Genomic DNA, 27,395 nt, shown 5'->3' on the forward strand with positions numbered 1-27,395 from the left:
ATTCATTCTAAGGAGTCGTTTGATTCAAGATGAAAGTCATTGGTGTCTTAAGAGTTGGAGGAGGACCAAAGAGCTGTTGGTAATTTATGTCCTTATAGTCATTGTAAACACACTTTGCCATATTGGTCAGATGTAACTATATTTGAGAAAATAAAGATTTATGATACTTGCTTCATGATTTAATTGTATACACTATTATACATACAGTGCCCAACACCCCAAATCATTAAAACTGCACCCCTTTTGTATTCTGTTTTTAGTTCTACTGTACGTTCCTGCCTTACCAGGTATGGACTACCTATTCTTGCTCTGGACCAATCATGGCATATATTACTTTTCCCATGTAACATCACACCACTCTGCTTACACCCACTTTGATTCTGCACACAAGACTTGCAATTTCACCCAGGCCTTCTAGAACAACTCCTGGAATGGACTATTTTCATCATGTTACAAATAGGCACATTAGCTGCAGATTAGACACTAATGGGCTAAAGTAAAAAAATCAATAGGTGGCCACATACTAGCATATAAAATGTAAGTATGGAGATGAGACAGATAACAGGTATATAAACTCAATCCAGTAAATGTCAAACAAGGTAACTGGAACAAGATGTGCTACAGAGAAAAAGACTAGAATCCAGGTAGCAAAAGTATACTGCAAATGTATAGTAAATAAGCAGGGTCATACACAAATGCACAAGAGGTTAGTATCTTTCATAGAGAATAGTCCACTAAACTAACAGAGTCATACACAGGTATTCAAGCAGCAAACAAGAGTTTAAACTGTTACAGTTTCCAAAAAGCACAATCTAGTAAACAAGCAGGGTCATACACTACTGAAAAGTCATCAAGATGTGGTTTCTGGTAAAGATTTTTTCCACATATTTACTTTTTTAGTGGTATTTTGTGGGTGGGATACGATTTGTTTGTTAGAAATGTACCATTGTATAGAGGTGAAATATAATAGGTAGTGTTTGATGCTTACAAGGTATAGGTATTAGCTGTTACGCACCACTTCATCCAAAAGGATGATCACTATCTTACATAAGAGTGTGAATTGGTAAGAAAGTGCCAACACAATAGTGGCTTATACTGACATATTTTATAGCTATATTGTCTATGTCAGTATTGTGCTAACAGTTTCTTATATAAGCTGCAATTGTGAACAACCATGTCCAGTATAAATTTTATAATAAAGGTTACTTAGCCATATATAGTACAGAAATTATACAAATATACTGATCAGCCACAACATTAAAATCACTGACAGGTGAAGTTAATAACATTGATTATATCATCACAATGGCACCTCTTAAGGGGTAATGTAGTAGCAGTCCACAGCACTTGATTAAAAGTATCCTTTATTGGCACATAAATGTAACAAGTTAATGACGTTTCGGGGTCTCCCCCTTAATCATACATGTTAAACAAACATTTCTCACTGCCTTTTATGGGTAAATAGGCGCCAAAATCATCATTTTACAAGCTTCATCTGCCATCTACTGGCCAATATATGTAACTACAGCCCTTTTATGTTACACAGCTTAGCAGTCAAGTAGCAGCTACCTAGGTAGCTATAATAGCTTCAAATTACCCTATCTTTTAACATAATTTTTTATATATCTTTGGCCTATTGTCTAGCAGTTTCTTAGTTACCCCTACAATTAAAAACAACATTATCATGTTCAAGTCAATACAGATTTAAATAACTATACATAATTTTTATCAGTATCAATACTGCAATTTGTTAGTTAGAAAAATACAGATAAATCATAATCTTTATTTAAACCCTTAGGTCTAAGGGTTTCTAACCTATGTATCCATTTCATCTCCTTTTGTTGCAGTAATTTTCCCCTATCCATACCATTTCTTTGTGGTCCTACATGGTCTATTACCTGCCACCTTAGTTGGCTGATTTGGTGTCCCTTTTCTATAAAGTGTGTTGAAAGAGGGGCTTCTAGATTATTACAATTTATGTTGGACCTATGTTGACTTAATCTGTCCTTTATTTTTCTAGGGGTTTCCCCTAAATAGATTAGTGAACACGGACACTTGATGAGGTAAAAAATAAATTTGGATTCACAAGTATAAAAGCCATTGATAGTGTACTTTTTCCCATTATGTGGATGGTAGAATATGTCCCCTTTAATGATCGAGCTACAACTTACACAACCCAAACAGGGATAACTACCTGTGACTTTTTTTTACCATGTGTGTTTGTATTGGACTTGTTCCAGGGCCTATATCAGAGCTAACTAAATGATCCTTCAAATTTCTGACCCTCCTATGTGCTGTGAGTGGTGGTACTTTAAAAGCCAATATAGCTTTATTGCAATCACGTAAAACGTTCCAATCCTTATTGATTATACGGTTAATGTTTTTACTAACTGGGCTATATTGTGTAACCAATACCATACGTTTATCATCTTTCTTATGTTTTGCCTTGAACTCCCCTCCTTGATGTCACTTACATTTTGTTCAAGTAATTGTTTGGGATACCCTCTCCTAAGAAGTTTTTGTTGCATTTCATTGATTCTAAAATTAACATAATTTTCCTTACTCACAATTCTTTGGACTCTAAGTAATTGACTTTTAGGTAAAGAGTCAATACGTTTTTTAGGATGAAAACTAGTGTAATGCAACAATGTATTTCTATATGTGTCCTTGGTATATAAGTATGTGGTTAGTATTTGCCCTTTCTTATATATTGTAGTATCTAGAAAAGATATGGCCTCTTCACTCCAAGTGACTGAAAACTCTAACCCCCTTACAGCTGAATTTAATTCATTCACACATTTGTTTAGGGATCCAATGTCACCCCACTATATGCCAAAGACGTCATCTATGTAGTGCCACCATACTGTGCCCAGATCTCTGAACATCTTGTTTTCATAGACAACTCTTTCTTCAAATTCGTTCATGAACAAATTGACATATGATGGGGCGACATTGGACCCCATTGCTGTACCTTTCACCGGCACATACCAGGTGTCTTGAAAAGGGAAGTAATTCCAATATAACAAGATTCTTAATAAATCCTCCAAACATTCACATTTAGATATAGAGTACTTATTATTCATTTTTACATTTTTTATTATAATGCCTATACCTGTCTCATGTTTAATTGCCATATATAGGCTTTTTACATCCATTGTATAGAGTAAATATTTATCTGAGTTTAATGTTAAATCACGTACCTTATCCAGTAAATTCCCTGTATCTTTTAAATAAGAAGAGATTTTTATCACCTCTGTTTGAATTATCTTCTCCAAAAATGTGGATATGTTTGTATATATAGATCCTACACTGGACACTATGGGTCTTCCAGGTGGTCTCTCAGTGTGAATTTTGGGGACCGTATAAAAAATTGGAGTTCTAGGACTTACATTTGTTTATCTATATGGCCTTGTGTCAACCCTCTTTCAAAAATGTTCCTAATTTCTTTTTGTATTTCAAATATGGGATTATGTGGCAATACTTTATATGTATCCAAATCTTGTTTATTAATCTTCATGATGTAATAGGATTTGTCTAGGACTACCGTGACTCTACCCTTATCCGTCCCTTTAAATATGATGTTGGAATTTTTCTTAAGACTATGTAATGAATTTCTATCCTCTTTAGTAAAATTGTTTATCACATTAAAGGCTGATTTACCAAACACTTTTTTATGTTTAATCTTTTCTTTAAGTTTATTCAAGTCATTATTGACCAGTTTAATGAACGTGCTAACACTATGGTAATTAATAACAGGATTAAATGTGCTTTTTTTCTGCAAATTTAACTTTTTTAGTGACCACTCACTTTCCTCTACAGAATTGATTACCGCAATAGCATTATCTCTATTTCTATCAGTATGCCAAACTTTTAACTATATATTACAGTAAAACCTCTGTAGGTCTTTTTCTATTTCAAAAAAGTCAGTGTCCACTGTGGGGCAAAATGAAAGTCCCTTGTTAAGCATATTAACATCCTGCTTAGATAACATACATTTAGATATATTGACCACAGTGTTGTCTGTAGGGCTTTGCTCCATATAGTTTACTTGTGTGCATGATCATTTTTTTTCCTGTTCGACCGCCTTGGCAGTGAATCGCCTTTCTGCTTTACATTTTTTATGCTTCTGGCCTCCTCTCCGCGGTTTTCATCTGTGCTCTGCTCTAAAGGGGATGCCTGCGATGATTCTGACGAACTTCCTTGCACACTGGCGTCACTGGCTCCTCCACCTTGACGTCTTCCTCTTTGATAGGCTCTACGACGGTTGCCATATTGGTTTTGTTTACGGTTACTATGGGGACCTTGACGCCATCTGTAAACTCTTCCTTGTTTATAGTCTTCTTCGTCGCGTTAAAATTTGGTTCTTTTAGTGTCTCTCAATTCCTGCTGCAGCTTTGCTACATTATCGTTGATCTGTTGTTCCAATTTACCAAGATCCTCTGGCAACATTACTCTGGTGAGCTCTTCCTTACTTGTCCTTATTTTTTGTTCCTGCACATCCATTTCTTTCAACAGTGACTCCACCGTAAGGACCATTAGGTCATAGGAGCACTTATTGAGTATGGCCTCAAAATTTATCACAATAGTCCTTGTTTTGGCTGAGTAGCATAGGGCAAGTGCTCATTCTCAAGCCTCTTGGGATTCTCCTTACTCTATAATATTCCGATAGAGTTGTTGCATGTAATTCCCACTTGATATATTTGCACCTTAGTGTTTCATATTCTTTGCCCTAATTTTCAACGGGTGCCACTCTTAAAAAGTCTCTAGACCCTTTTGATAGGGTAGTGATGCGTGCCACATCTAAATCCATATAAGCAAACATCTTTGTTCCATTTTTTCCATTTAGACTCTATATCTTTAGTCAATATCTTGGTTATATAGTCTGCACGTATCCAGGTAGCTCCAAATACTAATATATGAGTCGTGATACAGCACGACTTAAAAAAGTGTTGATTTTGATGATTTTGCAGGTTAGGATGAGCAGTTATATCTTCCAACAATCGCTAATGAAAGAACAAGGCTAAAAAAGTGTTGATTTTGATGATTTTACAGGTTAGGTTGAGAACGTAGATCATGTAATTCCCTCCAGAGTGTGTCGTAGGAGGAAAGAGTGACAGCTGAGTCATCTCACAATCCAAATCTTGGGACTGGTGGGTTACTATAAGCAATAGCTTCAACAGACAGCGTCTGTAATTGAGTGCTGCAATTCCAACAGACAGCGTCTGTGTGTGTTTTGATATTCCAGAAAGGCAGCGTTTGGTTGATAGTTTCCTACAGGTGATGAAGCAATGCAGAGGCTGTAGTGACTTCTTACAGACAACGTCTGTGTAAAATAATGGATTTCCTGACAGAGAGTGTCTGTTTTAAGTTCAAGTAAACTGCGAGATCCTGCCAATCACTAAGTTAAAAGTGATTTGCGCCGAGGACTCCTAAATGCAGTGTTATTTAAAAGTTCCAAACAAATGTCAAAGTAACAGTGAACTCTCTACCAGTTTCGGTCTAGGTGGCCTTTATCAAGATGTTCACTGAGGGTGAGACTAGCATTTAAATAGCCTAAAAGGAAATATTATCGGTCCTTTTCAGAATAATTAACCTATCAATATATCTTTGATACAGTTTTGAGTGACAGCCATAGTAGCCAATCTGAATAAATAACAAAGAACCACACAATGTTGCAATTTAGGAATGATACAAAGTAACACCATGGTTAATTAATGTAGTTCCTTATAAGGAAGAATTATTAATATAAAACTCTGATACAATATGGTTTATAAAATACATATGAATACCACCAATATGAACTAATTCTCGCTATTTATTTAGAAGTTATATATGATAATCAAACATAGGTGAAAAGCAGCTTCTACTGATAAATAAACTCACTATGAAATAAACCTGTGTACTTAAGTGTCATGAAATAATGTGTAAGAAATAGTAATAGTAAGAAAAAGTAAATGTGCTATTAATATAAACATATATACATACACCTATACCCACAGATATATAACATATAGAAAACATATGTGAGCAAGGGAATTAATATAGATGAATAATATAGATGAACACCTAATATACAGTACATAATACTAGTCTAATACACAGCACATCCCTCCTAACACATACCGAAATTCCGAATTTCTGAATCGAATCGAACCGAATCCAGCTGAATTTATTCGAATCTGAATGAATCTGAAACGAATCCGAAACAAATTCATTCAAAAGTTTCCGAATTTGAATCGATCCGAACCGAAATTCGAAAACATCCGAATCGATCCGAAACAAATTTTTCGGCCATGCACAAGTCTAATATATGATAATCAAACATAGGTGAAAAGCAGCTTCTACTGATAAATAAACTCACTATGAAATAAACCTGTGTACTTAAGTGTCGTGAAATAATGTGTAAGAAATATATAAGTAAATGTGCTATTAATATAAACATATATACATACACCTATACCCACAGATATATAAAATATACAAAACATATGTGAGCAAGGGAATTAATATAGATGAATAGATAGTTGTGCTAAAAAATGAACGGGTGTGTTTAATGCACAAAATATTTATGTAAGAACTGTTTTAATATATGTTTAAGTTTACACAAAGAGAAATTAAAGAAAAAAGATTATTTTAAGTGATTTACCCTAAATATATATGGTTATGTATATACACAAAAACATATATTCAAGGTATCTCATATTAAGAATGTATTTATTTTTATTTATATTTTCATATTAAAAAATTCAAATCAAATTCGGTATTCAGACCTAAAGGATGTAAAGTTTTAAAATTAAAAATACACTCAGCTTCTTGTCTAAGTAACCCCTTCACACCCCCCGTATATACCAATTATTCTTCTCACTCTTCCTACCATCATCATAATTCTTACAATAGAGAACATATACCTTATAATTCCATAAGTAGGGACTACAGACCTCAATGTCATGAGAACAGAGTGACTAATCGCATTAATCATACCAATAATCACAATAGAGATCCCTATTGGGCCTCACCTACTGTCACTAGTGACAGAAGAGGTCACCATTTAGAATCTGGCCCCCGAGATACAGATCAAAGGATACAGCAGAATTTTGTACACCCTAAGAGATATCAGTTGCTACAAAATAATGGAGAAGAGACTAATGTTAATAATGCTGTCAACTCTATTCCACATGCACCTTTTTTAGGGGCAAGCCATCAATCACAGGATCAACCGGTGTGGCAAGGACCTGTGGGGCCCCACTCCTCCCAAAGAGTAAAAAGACCACTAGGAAGCGAGGAACTCGAGGTAAATCCCTCACCCACAAAAAAGGAAAAATTAGAGAGACTTCAAAAAGGTATTTTTAATCTCTCATCACATACACTCAGTGATGATGAGATTAGAGTTCTTGGGAGAGGGTTATCTTTTAGTCCCTCTAATCATTTCAATATATATGAAATATTTGTGGATATAAATAGCTATGTGAGGAAATTATCCCTACAGAAATACTTTGCCGATAAGAAAAACAAGATTGATAATCTCAGACCCATTGTTACTAACTCAATGGACTAAATAAAAAGAGAGAGAGAGATGCACTCAGCTGAGACAGAACAAAAGCTGGAAAAATTTCCGTGCCTGTTCCGTGCCCAGACGATCGTTTCGGCCTTTTGTGGGCCTCGTCAGTGAGGTGCAGTCGCATCTCTCTAAGGGCATTTATGCAAGGAGTCCACGTCTGGTTTCCCCTTTTACTCTTAGGGAGACCCAAGAGCAATTTGCATAAATAAAAAGAGAGAGAGAGATGCACTCAGCTGAGACAGAACAAAAGCTGGAAAAACTTCCGTGCCTGTTCATTTTATTATAGTGTGCCACTCAGGGTGCATACTCTTTTAGCACACTATGCCCCTTTACAGAGAAAAAATATCCTGTAGCATATCAGTCTGACCCTGCCCATTGACAGTCCAGCGCCGAAATACCAGGCAATTCTCTGAACAAGAGAAAACAACAACCCCAGACGATCGTTTCGGCCTTTTGTGGGCCTCGTCAGTGAGGTGCAGTCGCATCTCTCTAAGGGCATGTGTGCAAGGAGTCCACGTCTGGTTTCCCCTTTTACTCTTAGGGAGACCCAAGAGCAATTTGCATAAATAAAAAGAGAGAGAGAGAGATGCACTCAGCTGAGACAGAACAAAAGCTGGAAAAACTTCCGTGCCTGTTCATTTTATTATAGTGTGCCACTCAGGGTGCATACTCTTTTAGCACACTATGCCCCTTCACAGAGAAAAAATATCCTGTAGCATATCAGTCTGACCCTGCCCATTGACAGTCCAGCGCCGAAATACCAGGCAATTCTTCTCTGAACAAGAGAAAACAACAACCCCAGACGATCGTTTCGGCCTTTTGTGGGCCTCGTCAGTGAGGTGCAGTCACATCTCTCTAAGGGCATGTGTGCAAGGAGTCCACGTCTGGTATCCCCTTTTACTCTTAGGGAGACCCAAGAGCAATTTGCATAAATATAAAAAGAGAGAGATGCACTCAGCTGAGACAGAACATAAGCTAGAAAAACTTCTGTGCCTGTTCATTTTAGGGTGCCACTCAGGGTGCATACTCTTTTAGCACACTATGCCCCTTCACAGAGAAAAAATATCCTAAAGCATATCAGTCTGACCCTGCCCAATGACAGTCCAGCACCGAAATACCACCAGACGTGGACTCCTTGCACACATGCCCTTAGAGAGATGCGACTGCACCTCACTGACGAGGCCCACAAAAGGCCGAAACGATCGTCTGGGGTTGTTGTTTTCTCTTGTTCAGAGAAGAATTGCCTGGTATTTCGGCGCTGGACTGTCATTGGGCAGGATCAGACTGATATGCTACAGGATATTTTTTCTCTGTGAAGGGGCATAGTGTGCTAAAAGAGTATGCACCCTGAGTGACACACTATAATAAAATGAACAGGCACGGAAGTTTTTCCAGCTTTTGTTCTGTCTCAGCTGAGTGCATCTCTCTCTCTCTTTTTATTTATGCAAATTGGTCTTGGGTCTCCCTAAGAGTAAAAGGGGAAACCAGACGTGGACTCCTTGCACAATGCCCTTAGAGAGATGCGACTGCACCTCACTGATGAGGCCCACAAAAGGCCGAAATGATCGTCTGGGGTTGTTGTTTTCTCTTGTTCAGAGAAGAATTGCCTGGTATTTTGGCGCTGGACTGTCATTGGGCAGGATCAGACTGATATGCTACAGGATATTTTTTCTCTGTGAAGGGGCATAGTGTGCTAAAAGAGTATGCACCCTGAGTGACACACTATAATAAAATGAACAGGCATGGAAGTTTTCCCAGCTTTTGTTCTGTCTCAGCTGAGTGCATCTCTCTCTCTTTTTATTTATGCAAATTGCTCTTGGGTCTCCCTAAGAGTAAAAGGGGAAACCAGACGTGGACTCCTTGCACACATGCCCTTAGAGAGATGCGACTGCACCTCAATGACGAGGCCCACAAAAGGCCGAAACAATCGTCTGGGGTTGTTGTTTTCTCTTGTTCAGAGAAGAATTGCCTGGTATTTCAGCGCTGGACTGTCATTGGGCAGGATCAGACTGATATGCTACAGGATATTTTTTCTCTGTGAAGGGGCATAGTGTGCTAAAAAAGTATGCACCCTGAGTGACACACTATAATAAAATGAACAGGCACGGAAGTTTTTCCAGCTTTTGTTCTGTCTCAGCTGAGTGCATCTCTCTCTCTCTTTTTATTTATGCAAATTGCTCTTGGGTCTCCCTAAGAGTAAAAGGGGAAACCAGACGTGGACTCCTTGCACACATGCCCTTAGAGAGATGCGACTGCACCTCACTGACGAGGCCCACAAAAGGCCGAAACGATCGTCTGGGGTTGTTGTTTTCTCTTGTTCAGAGAAGAATTGCCTGGTATTTCGGCACTGGACTGTCATTGGGCAGGATCAGACTGATATGCTACAGGATATTTTTTCTCTGTGAAGGGGCATAGTGTGCTAAAAGAGTATGCACCCTGAGTGACACACTATAATAAAATGAACAGGCACGGAAGTTTTTCCAGCTTTTGTTCTGTCTCAGCTGAGTGCATCTCTCTCTCTCTTTTTATTTCTGCAAATTGCTCTTGGGTCTCCCTAAGAGTAAAAGGGGAAACCAGACGTGGACTCCTTGCACACATGCCCTTAGAGAGATGCGACTGCACCTCACTGACGAGGCCCACAAAAGGCCGAAACGATCGTCTGGGGTTGTTGTTTTCTCTTGTTCAGAGAAGAATTGCCTGGTATTTCGGCGCTGGACTGTCATTGGGCAGGATCAGACTGATATGCTACAGGATATTTTTTCTCTGTGAAGGGGCATAGTGTGCTAAAAGAGTATGCACCCTGAGTGACACACTATAATAAAATGAACAGGCACGGAAGTTTTTCCAGCTTTTGTTCTGTCTCAGCTGAGTGCATCTCTCTCTCTCTTTTTATTTATGCAAATTGCTCTTGGGTCTCCCTAAGAGTAAAAGGGGAAACCAGACGTGGACTCCTTGCACACATGCCCTTAGAGAGATGTGACTGCACCTCACTGACGAGGCCCACAAAAGGCCGAAACGATCGTCTGGGGTTGTTGTTTTCTCTTGTTCAGAGAAGAATTGCCTGGTATTTCGGCGCTGGACTGTCATTGGGCAGGATCAGACTGATATGCTACAGGATATTTTTTCTCTGTGAAGGGGCATAGTGTGCTAAAAGAGTATGCACCCTGAGTGACACACTATAATAAAATGAAAAGGCACGGAAGTTTTTCCAGCTTTTGTTCTGTCTCAGCTGAGTGCATCTCTCTCTCTCTTTTTATTTCTGTAAATTGCTCTTGGGTCTCCCTAAGAGTAAAAGGGGAAACCAGACGTGGACTCCTTGCACACATGCCCTTAGAGAGATGCGACTGCACCTCACTGACGAGGCCCACAAAAGGCCGAAACGATCGTCTGGGCTTGTTGTTTTCTCTTGTTCAGAGAAGAATTGCCTGGTATTTCGGCGCTGGACTGTCATTGGGCAGGATCAGACTGATATGCTACAGGATATTTTTTCTCTGTGAAGGGGCATAGTGTGCTAAAAGAGTATGCACCCTGAGTGACACACTATAATAAAATGAACAGGCACGGAAGTTTTTCAAGCTTTTGTTCTGTCTCAGCTGAGTGCATCTCTCTCTCTCTTTTTATTTAACTCAATGGACTCTCATCTATCAGAAGGTTTTGTTACCTATGAACCCTTTACTCTTATGGAAGACTTGTTTGATGCCTTCATTCATACGAATTTGAGGCCTAAATCCACCTTTGTCCCACCCAAGAATAATGTCAATCATATTGACATTTATGCTAACTTGGTCTTAGGAGACCTAGAAAAATTAGCCAAAAAACAAAAAAAGCTTAGGTATAAATACAAACTGAATTATAATGAACGTAAGGCCTTATTAGGTCTCACCAATAGATCTGATCTGGTGATCAGACAGGCGGACAAAGGCGGAGGAATTGTTTTACAAAACATACAAGACTATATTCTAGAGGCAAATCGTATATTAAATGATAAGGAGTATTACCAAGTTCTATCTGGTGACCCGACTCCTCGCTATCTTGAACAGTTAAAACAAATCCTACAGAGAGGTCTTGATATTGGTATTATGAACAAATCTGAAAGAGACTTTTGTCTCCCCAAATATCCTTGCACGGCATTTTACTACCATCTGCCCAAAGTCCACAAGGACCCTCTGAAACCCCAGGGCAGACCTATCATCGCTGGCATAGGAAGCCTTACTGATTCCTTATCAGCTTATATCGATCATTATCTGCAGAAATTTGTCATTACCCTTCCTTCCTACATCAAGGACTCCACAGATTTACTATTAAAATTACAGGATTGTGTCCTGGACGAACACTGTTGGTGGGTGTCCTGTGACGTAGGGGCCTTCTATTCAAATATACGTCACGATTTAGGCACTAAAGCAGTTCAGTCGTATCTAGAACAAGATATTTACATGCCAGTCCAAGAAATAGATTTTATCATTGAGTTAATAAGTTTTATTCTCGGACACAACTACTTCTTATATCAAAGCAGATATTATCTGCAGATCAAAGGGACGGCCATGGGCACCAGGTTCGCTCCAAGCTTTGCCAATCTTTTTATGGGTAGTTTTGAACAATCTTATATCTATAATACCCAGTTTGCAGTGAACCTGGTGTTCTATGGCCGCTACATAGACGACCTGCTATTTATTTATAGAGGGTCGAGAGATGAGATCAGTTCCTTTCTTGATCACCTAAATTCCAACACTTATGCAATATCCTTTACTCATGATATCCAGCGAGAGGAAATTGATTTTTTAGATCTAACCCTAAGGCGTACTGCTGAAGGGAGAGTTCAATCTAAGACCTATTTCAAAACTGTTGACTGCAACAGCTTTCTTCATTATGAAAGCAATCATTACAAACAATGGAAGACTAATGTCCCATATGGACAGTTTAGAAGGATCAGAAGAAATTGTACCCGACTGGAAGACTATGATGCACAAGCTAAGGTCATTGGGGATAGATTCCTTGAGAAAGGATACCCTAAAGACCTAATAGATCGCGAAACCAGTAGGGTTAGGCAGGAAGATAGATCTTGCTATTTCAACACTAAATCAAAAGTTAAGGAACAATTCAAAGATTGCAATCCCCCGTTGTTTATTACCAAATTTAACTCTAATCACCATGCTATTATCAAAATTCTCAATAAACACTGGCCAGTCCTCATGCAAGATCCAACTCTTACCAAAATAGTAGGTAATAAGCCTAAAGTAGTATTTAGGAGAGCACCTACTCTCAAGACTGCTCTAGCTCCCAGTAAGGTGGTTAGGGACAAATACCAAGAGAGAAATAGTCATGGCACCAATTCTGATCTCAACAGAATATCCAAGTGCTATAGGAAACGTTGTGGTATGTGCAGTTATACATCACACAAGGCCACAAGCTTCACATCACACACCACAGGAGAAACCTTTAAAGTTAAAGGTTTTCTAACATGTGAGACATCCTTTGTTGTATACTTATTGAGCTGTTGTTGCGGGGTCCAATATGTTGGACGCACCTGTCGCAAGGTAAAAAAGAGGTGGAGTGAACACTCCTACAACATAAATAAAAAATCCAAATTACATAGTGTATCAAGACATTGTCTTGCCTACCACCACCAACAAAAAAACCCAATGAAAATTATACCCTTAGAGGCTATCTCTAGAGGTTCACCTGATGCTTTCCTGACGCTCAGGAAAAGAGAGACTTTTTGGATCAGGAAATTGAGGACACTTCAACCAGATGGACTCAATGAAAATCTAGATATGGCAGCCTTCTAAATAGAATTACTGAAATATGAGCACTCCAGTTGTTATTTCTATTATGATATTTATGATTTTTTCTCTAGGGTCCTGTAGTTATCTCGTTTTTTAGACCCATTATTTAATTAGGGGTGCATTTATTCTGCAATATCTGATATATACAATGTTTGTATGACTGTCTGTCTCACACAGAATATCATTCATACTCTATCAATCTCAGTAGAAGTGATTACCATTATCATTTCAGATCTTACCCACTTCCATTGACTACAGTCACCTATACAAAGGGTATATATATTTATTTTATTAATTAGTTACACCATATACACCACCAATATAGTCACTCTTTATATCAACCCCATTATTAATTATTTCTAGTCACACCTCTCACATCACTAATATAGTCACTGCTACACAGTGTCATCATATTTTACATTGGTATTAGTCACACATATATGTTATCAACATTCATTTTATTATTATTTTTTATTCATAACACATCACTTTTCACACCACTAATCTAGTCACTGTTACACAGTGCTATTAATATATTCTTCATATTTGCACTAGTCCCTATAAACACACCATTAACGTTTTATATATTATTTAGTTTTTAATACTTAATTATTTAACATGTATATCACTTTTTTATAGGATATCACCATGTATCTATTCTAGCACTACTAAATCATATGGAACAGTGATTACCATTTGTAATTTAATATACATGTTCTCTATGTAAACAATGATAGTTACTGGCAGCACAGGTCTAATCCACTGGATGAGATATAAATTATTTAATAAAACAGAATATAGATAAGCACTTGAATGTTTTTCTAACAAAAATTATTGTTTAGTTACTGTGTCTCTTAATAACTTGTTAAAATAGATTCACCAAATAGTGAATTAACAATGCACATCATATATTTTCCAATATGTTATACCTGTTTATTATTTACATAAAATATCATGCCTTTACAACTAAAAAACATTTTATAAATCCTGCATTTCTGCCCTTACCCTTAGCAATTGCAACTGTCTGTTCAATTCTGGATTTATAAAAAACATTTTATAAATTCTGCACTTCTGCCCTCACCCTTAGCAATTGCAACTGTCTGTTCAATTCTGAGGTTCATTAAAGGATTACTGTCTTTAGCTTTTCTTAGGCAAAACTCACCCAACATTAAACATTGCAATTATAAATTAAATAAAATCTACCTTTTCATTTTCAAAAACGAAGCTCCCTTTAGCAGAAAAATAAACTTTTATTTCATGTCACTGATGTCACGTTAACCAGCCCTCAAATGTGGGCCGTCTAAGCAATAATATTCTGGCCAATCGTATCCCCAGTATTAACATGTAATTAAAATATAATTTCGTCATTAAACGCATGCGCAATCGTTTTCTATTAGTATCGCATGCGCATATTGCGGCATAGAAGCCGACATCACAGACAGCAGAGAAAATAACGCATGCGCACACTGCGCAGCATACTCATCTGAAGCTGGATCAACAGAGAGTGTCTTCTTAGCCCTAAGACGGTGACGTTGCCGATGACGTTGCGTGTAGTCGCGCATGCGCATTGTGTCCGTTAGTCGCCATGTTCCAACTGGAGTTGTCCTCCAGGATTGGAATACAGTTAGGGAGTATCAATACGTGGGTTTGGAAAAAGGTGAACATGATTAAACTGATATATTGCCAACAACAAAGATTTGAAATAGGATGTACTTTAAAAAAGTAATTATTTATTGGTATACTATTGTTAGAACACGAGTGAATATTTGACTACAGTGTCCCTTTAATATGCACAATCTCAGTGTTTGACTGGCATCTATGTGGACCAATCACCTAACACTTCACATCAAAACACTTGATACACCCATACAATGAATCAAGTGTGACAGGCAGCAAAAGCTGCATTCAAGACATCTGTTCACAAAACAGTTATGGCTCTATTTTTATGTTTAAGGAGTTACAGCTCTACTTTTGAAGTAATAGTACCAATACAAATATCAAATTAAACAGTTATGGAAAGTCTGCTCAAGACAATCATACGTTACCCTAATAAACCGTAAGTCAGCACTAATGTGTTATCTAACATTTGAGATCAATCAGCTAGTCTCAACAAGTGGCAACATTAATATTACGAGTATCAGACTTGCAGCATACTGAGAAACTAAGGAGATTTAAATTGAGAGAATGTATAGGCAGTTATTTTAGATGCACTTTGGGTTTATGTATATAGATAAAAGCAATGGTTCTATGATTTATATTAATTTTTAATATGTCCTATTGAGATAGACTTTGGACAAAAATGTTATGTTTAATGTAGTTTTTTAGTTATTTTGTGTTATATGTTTTTATACATCTATTTATACATTGTATTTGTAAGGAGGTTCAACATGTTTAAATATCATCTTACCTACATGTGTTTACAAAGGTTACCTTAACAACCACACAAAGGTGATTGTAGTTAGGTGTGGTTTTTTTGCCAATTGTGTTTCTGCTAATTGATTATCCAATCACAATAGCCCATTTGTTTTTAGATTTCTGTTAAATAGCAAGTGTTTTATAATGTTTGTTTTAGCCTGATGAAACAGCCCTGAGTAGGCTGAGAAACTAGTTGCTGTGTTAATAAAGACTTTTTATACTTTTATACACTTGCTATTGTGTGTGTTTTTATCACCTCCTGTGATAAATTATATCGTTCATCCTGGTTCCTGTTGAGGATTGCTGTTTAAAGTCTACTGGGCGACGTTTTGGCTCCAGTTTGCTGAGATTGCACCTGCAGGTGCCCACCATCTTGTAAGTGCAAGCAATTGGTTATATTTTCCCCTTGTCCTGATGATATTGGGCCATGTCGTGTTGCTTTTTCCTTTATCCATAGGCACATATACATTGGAGTGTCAGAGGATTCCTGACTGTCTCTGCGCTTTGGATACAGTGTGCTGAACCACTGAGAAGTGTCAGTCTGCTCTACTAGCACCAGTGGGGTGCTTTATGTTTGTGAGTATTCACATTCTCATATTGCTGCTCATTTTACCTGTACTGGCGATATTAGGCCATGGTAGCGCCTCTGTTTTTTATTCTTTTTTTTCTTGTCTAAGTAATTGGGCCTCCATATTACCACCTCTAGTGCTAGATTGTACTTTTTTTAACACCCCAAAATTTGAAACTACAAAGACAAATGAGTAAAAGAAGATTAGAGGAAGAAGAGGTAGAGGAATCAAAAAACAAAACAATAAGAAGATAGTATTAGGAAATAATAGTATTTTTAATTTAAGCAAACAGCCCCTTAATGATATACAAACCTCTGTTTTAAAAAAAAGGATTGTCTTTTGCACCATCATGCAAATTAAACAAATTTGAGACTTTAATTAATGTTAACCAATACATTCGCAAATTGACCTTGAAAAAAATATTTTTTTAAAAATCCTATTGAGAAAAAAGCATTAAAAGGTTATGAAAGTCAATATTCACACACTGATTTTAAAGCAAAATCATCCTTTTTTCCTACCCACGAAAAGAGTGAGCATATTAAACAAATGGTAAAAAAGATCTGAATAAATTAGATCAAACCAAATATATATTCTGGAATATGACTAAAAAGGAATTAGAAGCATTACAATCACTACAATGTAATAAGGATATCACCATTAAGCCGGCCGATAAGGGAGGCAATGTGGTTATTATGGGCACTAGCTACTATCTAGATGAATCAGGGAGATTTCTGAATGATGTATCAACATATATTAAACTTAAAAACAACCCTATTAAAAAACAACAGTCAGAATTACATAATATACTAAAAGAAGCAAATACAATGTGTATCTTAACCAACTCCGAGTTTGAATTTTTAAATGTTAAATATCCAAAAATTCCAACATTTTATTTTTTTGCCCAAAGTGCACAAAAATTTACAAAAACCAATTGGAAGGCCAATTATTTCCAGAATTGGGTCATTGACGTCAAATATTTCACAATATGTGGATTTCTTTTTACAAAGTTATGTCACTAGATTACCGTCTTATCTCAAAGACTCCACCCAACTTTTGAATATTTTGAATGACATTAAATGGGAAGATAACTATCTTCTTGTTACCTGTGATGTTAATTCACTTTATACAAACATTGATCACCAACTTGGTCTCGCAGCAACTAAATATTTTTTAGATGAAGATGTACAAATAGTAGAGACACAGAAAGTATTTATATTAAACTGTATTGATTTTATACTTAATAACAACATCTTCTTGTTTAATGAACAATTATTTAGGCAAATTAAAGGTACAGCGATGGGCACGAGGTTCACCCCCAGTTATGCTAATTTATTTATGGAGCATTTTGAAAAACTATTCATCACCCAAAATAACTGGGAGGCGAACCTCGTGCTTTATAATCGCTACATAGATGATATCTTCATCATCTGGAGAGGAGATGTTGAATTGTTGGAGATTTTTATTGAAGATCTGAATACAAATAACTTTGGACTAAGTTTTACACATGAATTTAGCTGTAACAAAATCCATTTATTGGATATAGAGATAGAGATTCATAATAATCAGATTAATACGAGCACATATTTTAAACTCATTGATACCAATAATTATATTCACAATGAGAGCTGTCATCTTGAAAGATGGAAATCTAATATTCCAAAGAGTCAATTTTTACGTATTAAAAAAAACTGTTCAAATATGGATAAATTTGAATCTCAAACAGAAATACTTACTGAAAGATCGAAAGAGAAAGGATATACATGCAAATGATACAAAATGCCAAACAAGACGTTAAACACATAGATAGAAACACACTTCTTAATCCCAGACAAAAACAAATTTTACAAACATAAGGAGGATGCTTTATTTTTACCTTTTATTACCAATTATAGCACTCAGCACTTTGAAATTAAAATTTTTTTGAAGAAACATTGGCACTTTATTAAAGATAACCAAATTTTGAGTTATAGAGTAAAAAATAACCCTCACATTATTTTTTAAAAAGCAAAACATTTAAAAAACTACCTATCGCCCAGTGAATATAAAAATTAAAAGAAAAATTCTGATACTGATCTTTTAGGAACAAAATTAGTGGGTTTTTACCCTTGTAACACTTGCAAAGCTTGCAAACATAGCAATAAAATCAAGGAGATAAAATCTCATAATACAGATAAATCAATTAAAATCAGGGATGTAAAAAGGTGTAGTGAAAAGAACATAATTTATTGTATCCAATGCACTTGCCACCTACAATATTTTGGACAAACAAGTAGATTTCTTAGAGATAGGATAAGTGAGCACCTGTTACTAATAGAGAAAAAATCCCTAGATACTAAATTATACAAACATTTCACTGAAGTCCATAATGGAGACACAAAACATTTCAAATTTTGGGGTGTACAAAAAGTACAGTCTAGCACTAGAGGTGGTAATATACCACAACTATCTATTCATCTATATTAATTCCCTTGCTCACATATGTTTTGTATATTTTATATATCTGTGGGTATAGGTGTATGTATATATGTTTATATTAATAGCACATTTACTTATATATTTCTTACACATTATTTCACGACACTACACAGGTACACAGGTTTATTTCATAATGAGCTTATCAGTAGAAGCTGCTTTTCACCTATGTTTGATTATCATATATTAGACTTGTGCATGGCCGAAAAATTTGTTTCGGATCGATTTGGATGTTTTCGAATTTCGGTTCGGATCGATTCGAATTCGGAAACATTTGAATGAATTTGTTTCGGATTTGTTTCGGATTCATTCGGATTCGAATAAATTCAGCTGGATTCGGTTCGGTTCGATTCGGAAATTCAGAATTTCGGTATGTGTTAGGTGGGATGTGCTGTGTATTAGACTAGTATTATGTACTGTATATTAGGTCACGGGTGTAACCCATAGCAGAGTGATATAACCTAATATACTGTACAATACTAGTGTAATCCATGGCCATCCGAATGTAACAAATAAATCCAAACTAATTTGGATTTATTCAGTAGATTCGGTACTACCGTAATTCGGAAATTCGAATCGATCCGAATCTCTGACTTTAACAAATTCGACCGAATTTCGATTCAGAACGAAACGCACATGTCTATCATATATATTTTCTAAATAAATAGCGAGAATTAGTTCATATTGGTGGTATTCATATGTATTTTATAAACCATATTGTATCAGAGTTTTATATTAATAATTCTTCCTTATAAGGAACTACATTAATTAACCACGGTGTTACTTTGTATCATTGCAACATTGTGTGGTTCTTTGTTATTTATTCAGATTGGCTACTATGGCTGTCACTCAAAGCTGTATCAAAGATGTGTTGATAAGTTAATTATTCTGTAAAGGACCAATAAGATTTCCTTTTAGGCTATTTAAATGCTAGTCTCACCCTCAGTGAACATCTTGATAAAGGCCACCTGGGCCGAAACCTGTAGAGAGTTCACTGTTTGGAACTTTTAAATAACACTGCATTTAGGAGTCCTCAGCTCAAATCACTTTTAACTTAGTGATTGGCAGGATCTCGCAGTTTACTTGAACTTAGAACAGACACTCCATGTCAGAAAATCCATTGTTTTACACAGACGTTGTCTTTAAGAAGTCACTACAGCCTCTGCATTGCTTCATCACCTGTAGGAAACTATCAACCAAACGCTGTCTTTCTGGAATATCAAAACACACACAGATGCTGTCTGTTGGAATTGCAGCACTCAATTACAGACGCTGTCTGATGAAGCTATTGCTTTTAGTAACCCACCAATCCCAAGATTTGGATTGTGAGCTGACTCAGCTGTCACTCTTTCCTCTTACGACACACTCTGGAGTGAATTACATGATCTACGTTCTCCACCTAACCTGCAAAATCATCAAAATCAACACTTTTTTAGCCTTGTTCTTTCATTAGCGGTTGTTGAAAGATATAACTGCTCATCCTAACCTGCAAAATCATCAAAATCAACACTTTTTTAGCCTTTTTCTTTCATTAGCAATTGTTGAAAGATATAACTGCTCACCCTAACCTGCAAAATCATCAAAATCAACACTTTTTTATCCTTGTTCTTTCATTAGCGGTTGTTGAAAGATATCACTGCTCATTCTCGCAAATGGATTGTTTGGGCTCCTGGTCTATTAAGGTACTGTTTATGGTTATTTAACCACCGTTCTAAGAGACAATTATTTTAGACTTGCATTGTACTCCTATCAAGAAATGCACTTCTAATTTTATAGATTTTTTAGATATTGTTGTTATTTTAATTGTTTGCACATATTGTTCTTAAAATATTGTTCTTGACATATTGCATCTCACTCAATGCCATTTTAGTTGTTAGCTAATACCTTGCAAGGTTTTGTGTTTTTAATGCTTATATGAATTCACTCACCTGCATATTAAAGTGTTTACATTTTTAAACAGAGCTTTAGGTCTCTTTTAGTCCTTTATATAGTATAACAGTTATCATAAATTATTACATTTTATACTATCTCATTTAGTGATCACCTTATATAATAGGTATCAATTTTTTTTTTATACATTATCACATTTCTCAATTTGCTATTAATTTAGCGCTCACCTTATTGTCTGTTTTCATTATTATTATTTACATCTTGAGGAAGGTTGTAATTTTTAGGTGTAGCTTATATTGAGTCTTAGAAGTGTTTCCCTCATATTGTTGTTTTCTCAGTATAGAATCTAAAGGCACAGATGGAACAAAGATGTTCGCTTATACGGATTTAGATGCGGCACGCATCACTACCCTATCAAAAGGGTCTAGAGACTTTTTAAGAGTGGCACCTGTTGAAAATTTGCAAAAGAATATGAAACACTAAGGTGCAAATGTATCAAGTGGGATTTACATGCAACAACTCTATCGGAATATTATAGAGTAAGGAGAATCCCAAGAGGCTGGAGAATAAGCACTTGCCCTACGCTACTCAGCCAAAACAAGAACTATTGTGATCAATTTTGAGGCCATACTCAATAAGTGCTCTTATGACCTTATGGTCCTAACGGTGGAGTCACTGTTGAAAGAAATGGATGTGCAGGAACAAAAGATAAAGACAAGTAAGGAAGAGCTCAGCAGAGTAATGTCGCCAGAGGATCTTGGTAAATTAGAACAACAGATCAACGATAATGTAGCAAAGCTGCCGCAGGAATTGAGAGACACTAAAAGAACCAAATTTCAACGCGACAAAGAAGACTATAAACAAGGAAGAGTTTACAGATGGCGTCAAGGTCCACATGGTAACCATAAACAAAACCAATACATCAACCGTCGTAGAGCCTATCAAAGAGGAAGACGTCAAGGGGAGGAGCCAGTGACGCCAGTGTGTAAGGAAGTTCGTCAGAATCATCGTAGGCATCCAATTTGGAGCAGAGCACAGATGAAAACAGTGGAGAGGAGGCCAAAAGCATAAAAAATGTAAAGTAGAAAGGCTATTCACTGCTAAGGCGGTCGAACAGGAAAAACAAGGACCATGCACGCAAGTAAACTGTATGGAGCAAAGCCCTACAGACAACACTGTGGTCAATATATCTAAATGTATGTTATCTGAGCAGGATGTTAATATGCTTAACAAGGGACTTTCATTTTGCCCCACAGTGGACACTGACTTTTTTGAAATAGAAAAAAACCTACAGGTTTTACCGTAATATAAAGTTAAAAGTTTGGAATGCTGACAAAAATATAGATAATGCTATTGTGGTAACCAATTCTGTAGAGGAAAGTGAGTGGTCACTAAAAAAGTTAAATTTGCAGAAAAAAGCACATTTAATCCTGTTATTAATGACCATAGTGTTAGCACGTTCATTAAACTGGTCAATAATGACTTGAATAAACTTAAAGAAAAGGTTAAACATAAAAAAGTGTTTGGTAAACAATGTGATAAACAATTTTACTAAAGAGGATAGAAATTCATTACATAGGGGGGGGGTAGTTATCAACGTGTCTACTTTACCTGCCTTCGCCAGCCCAATACGCCCGCCTAAGCTCGCCTCACATCGCCGCCGCGGACCTGTAAAAATTCGCCTAAGTTATCAAAAAAGCTGTCAAAAAGCCGCGCACCAAGTACGGGGCGATGAGCAGCGGACTGTGAGAGTTATCACTCATCCGATCTCGCTGCTTTTTTACAGCTTTCTTGCTAGCCTGTCACTAAGCACCCACACTAAACTACACTGTTCTACCCCCTATACCGGCACCCCCGGAGCCCCCCGCAGCTAAATAAAGTTAGTAACCCCTAAGCCGCCGCTCCTAGACCCCGCCGCAACTCTTATAAATGTATTAACCCCTAAACCGCCGCTCCCGGACACCACGCAACCTACATTATACCTAGTAACCCCTATCCTGCCCCCCCTATACCGTCGCCCTCTATAGTAAAGTTTTTAACCCCTATCCTGCTGATCCCGGACCTCGCCGCAACTAAATAAATAGTTTAACCCCTAAACCGCCGCTCCCGGACCCTGCCGCAACCTACATTATACCTAGTAACCCCTATCCTGCCCCCCCATACCGTCGCCCTCTATAATAAAGTTATTAACCCCTATCCTGCTGATCCCGCACCTCGCCGCAACTAAATAAATAGTTTAACCCCTAAACCGCCGAGCCAGGACCCCGCCGCAACCTATATTAAACTTATTAACCCCTAATCTGCCCCCCCTACACCGTCGCCACCTATAATACATTTATTAACCCCTCTCCTGCCCTCCACTACACCGCCACCACTGTAATAAAATTATTAACCCCTAAACCTAAGTCTAACACTAACCCTAACACCCCCCTAACTTAAATATTAATTAAATAAATCTAAATAATATTTCTATTATGAACTAAATTAATCCTATTTAAAACTAAATACTTACCTTTAAAATAAACCCTAATATAGCTACAATATAAATAATAATTATATTGTAGCTATTTTAGGATTTATTTTTATTTTACAGGCAAATTTCAATTTATTTTAACTAGGTACAATAACTATTAAATAGTTATTTACTATTTAATAGCTTACCTAGCTAAAATAAAGAGAAATTTACCTGTAAAATAAAAACTAACCTAAGTTACAATTACACCTACACTATACTTTAATAAATTATTCCTATTTAAAACTAAATACTTACCTGTAAAATAAACCCTAAGATAGCTACAATGTAATTAATAATTACATTGTAGCTATTTTAGGATTTATATTTATTTTACAGGTAACTTTGTAATTATTTTAGCTAGTTAGAATAGTTATTAAATAGTTATTAACTATTTAATAACTATTTAGATAAAAGAAATACAAAATTACCTGTAAAATAAATCCTAACCTAAGTTACAATTAAACCTAACACTACACTATCATTAAATTAATTAAATAAATTAACTACCAATACCTACAATTAAATACAATTACATAAACTAACTAAAGTACAAAAAATAAAAAAAGCTAAGTTACAAAAAATAAAAAAATAAGTTACAAACATTTAAAAAATATTACAACAATTTTAAGCTACTTACACCTAATCTAAGCCCCCTAATAAAATAACAAAGACCCCAAAATAAAAAAATTCCCTACCCTATTCTAAATTAAAAAATTTCAAAGCTCTTTTACCTTACCAGCCCTTAAAAGGGCCTTTGGCGGGGCATGCCCCAAAGGAAACTGCTCTTTTGCCCGTAAAAGAAAAATACAACCCACCACCCACATACCCCTAATCTAACCCAAACCCCCCTTAAAAAAACTAACATTACCCCCCTGAAGATCATCCTACCTTGAGTCGTCTTCACTCAGCAGAGCAGCGATGGAACCGAAGAGGAGATCCGGAGCGGCAGAAGTGATCCTCCAAGCGGCGCTGAAGAAGTCTTCCATCCGATGAAGTGATCCTCCAAGGGGCGCTGAAGAAGTCTTCCATCCGATGAAGTGATCCTCCAAGCGGCGCTGAAGAAGTCTTCCATCCGATGAAGTGATCCTCCAAGCGGCGCTGAAGAAGTCTTCCATCCGATGAAGTGATCCTCCAAGCGGCGCTGAAGAAGTCTTCCATCCGGGCGATGTCATCTTCCAAGCGGGGTCTTCAATCTTCTTCTTCAGGATCCATCTTCATTCCGCCGACGCGGAACATCCTTCTTTCCCGACGGACTACCGATGAATGAAGGCTCCTTTAAGGGACGTCATCCAAGATGGCGTCCCTTCAATTCCGATTGGCTGATAGGATTCTATCAGCCAATCGGAATTAAGGTAGGAAAAATCTGATTGGCTGATTGAATCAGCCAATCAGATTGAAGTTCAATCCGATTGGCTGATCCAATCAGCCAATCAGATTGAGCTTGCATTCTATTGGCTGTTCCGATCAGCCAATAGAATGCAAGCTCAATCTGATTGGCTGATTCAATCAGCCAATCAGATTTTTCCTACCTTAATTCCGATTGGCTGATAGAATCCTATCAGCCAATCGGAATTGAAGGGACGCCATCTTGGATGACGTCCCTTAAAGGAGCCTTCATTCGTCGGTAGTCCGTCGGGAAAGAAGGATGTTCCGCGTCGGCGGAATGAAGATGGATCCTGAAGAAGAAGATTGAAGACCCCGCTTGGAAAATGACATCGCCCGGATGGAAGACTTCTTCAGCACCGCTTGGAAGATGACATCGCCCGGATGGAAGACTTCTTCAGCGCCGCTTGGAGGATCACTTCATCGGATGGAAGATTTCTTCAGCGCCGCTTGGAGGATCACTTCTGCCGCTCCGGATCTCCTCTTCGGTTCCATCGCTGCTCGGCTGAGTGAAGACGACTCAAGGTAGGATGATCTTCAGGGGGGTAGTGTTAGTTTTTTTTAAGGGGGGTTTGGGTTAGATTAGGGGTACGTGGGTGGTGGGTTGTAATGTTGGGGGGGGGGTATTGTATGTTTTTTTTCCAGGCAAAAGAGCTGAATTCTTTGGGGCATGCCCCGCAAATGGCCCTTTTAAGGGCTGGTAAGGTAAAAGAGCTTTTCAATTTGTATTTTAGAATAGGGTAGGGCATTTTTTTATTTTGGGGGGCTTTGTTATTTTATTAGCGGGCTTAGAGTAGGTGTAATTAGTTTAAAATTGTTGTAATATTTTTCTAATGTTTGTAAATATTTTTTTATTTTTGTAACTTAGTTCTTTTTTATTTTTTGTATTTTAGTTAGTTTATTTCATTGTATTTATTTGTAGGTATTGTATTTAATTAATTTATTGATAGTGTAGTGTTAGGTTTAATTGTAGATAATTGTAGGTAGTTTATTTAATTTATTTATTGATAGTGTAGTGTTAGGTTTAATTGTAACTTAGGTTAGGATTTATTTTACAGGTAATTTTGTAATTATTTTAACTAGGTAGCTATTAAATAGTTATTAACTATTTAATAGCTATTGTACCTGGTTAAAATAATTACAAAGTTGCCTGTAAAATAAATATTAATCCTAAAATAGCTACAATATAATTATAATTTATATTGTAGCTATATTAGGGTTTATTTTACAGGTAAGTATTTAGCTTTAAATAGGAATAATTTATTTAATAAGAGTTAATTTATTTCGTTAGATTTAAATTATATTTAACTTAGGGGGTTGTTAGTGTTAGGGTTAGACTTAGCTTTAGGGGTTAATACATTTATTAGATTAGCGGTGAGATCCGGTCGGCAGATTAGGGGTTAATTATTGTAGGTAGGTGGAGGGGATGTTGGGGGCGGCAGATTAGGGGTTAATAAATATAATATAGGGGTCGGCGGTGTTAGGGGCAGCAGATTAGGGGTACATAGGGATAACGTAGGTTGCGGCGGTGTATGGAGCGGCAGATTAGGGGTTAATAATAATATGCAGGGGTCAGCGATAGCGGGGGCGGCAGATTAGGGGTTAATAAATATAATATAGGCGTCGGTGGTGTTAGGGGCAGCAGATTAGGGGTACATAGGTATAATGTAGGTTGCGGCGGTGTACGGAGCGGCAGATTAGGGGTTAATAATAATATGCAGGGGTCAGCGATAGCGGGGGCGGCAGATTAGGGGTTAATAAGTGTAAGGTTAGGGGTGTTTAGACTCGGGGTACATGTTAGGGTGTTAGGTGCAGACTTAGGAAGTGTTTCCCCATAGGAAACAATGGGGCTGCGTTAGGATCTTAACGCTGCTTTTTTGCAGGTGTTAGGTTTTTTTTTCAGCTCAAACTGCCCCATTGTTTTCTGTGGGGGAATTGTGTACGAGCACGTTTTTGAAGCTGGCCGCGTCCGTAAGCAACGCTGGTATCGAGAGTTGCAGTGGCGGTAAATATGCTCTACGCTCCCTTTTTTGGAGCCTAACGCAGCCATTCTGTGAACTCTAAATACCAGCGGTATTTAAAAGGTGCGGGGGAAAAAAAGCATGCATAGCTAACGCACCCCTTTGGCCGCAGAACTCTAAATCTAGCCGTAAGATAGCTACAATATAATTATTATTTATATTGTAGCTATATTAGGGTTTATTTTAAAGGTAAGTATTTAGTTTTAAATAGGATTAATTTAGTTCATAATAGAAATATTATTTAGATTTATTTAATTAATATTTAAGTTAGGGGGGTGTTAGGGTTAGTGTTAGACTTAGGTTTAGGGGTTAATAATTTTATTACAGTGGCGGCGGTGTAGTGGGGGGCAGGATAGGGGTTAATAAATTTATTATAGGCGGCGACGGTGTAGGGGGGGCAGGATAGGGGTTAATAAATTTAATATGGGTTGCGGCGGGGTCCTGGAGCGGCGGTGTAGGGGTTAATACATATATTATAGTTGCGGCGGGGTCCGGGAGCGGCGGTTTAGGGGTTAATACATATATTATAGTTGCGGCGGGGTCCGGGAGCGGCGGTTTAGGGGTTAATACATATATTATAGTTGCGGCGGGGTCAGGGAGCGGCGGTTTAGGGGTTAACATGTTTATTATAGCTTGCGGTGGGCTCTGGGAGTGGCGGTTTAGGGGTTAGCATGTTTATTATAGTGGCGGTGGGCTCCGGGAGCGGCGGTTTAGGTGGTAATACATTTATTTGTTGCGGCGGTGTAGGGGGGACAGATAAGGGGTGTTTTGACTCGGGGTACATGTTAG

The sequence above is a fragment of the Bombina bombina genome, chromosome 6, assembly GCF_027579735.1.
Source record: "Bombina bombina isolate aBomBom1 chromosome 6, aBomBom1.pri, whole genome shotgun sequence".
NCBI lineage: Eukaryota > Metazoa > Chordata > Amphibia > Anura > Bombinatoridae > Bombina > Bombina bombina.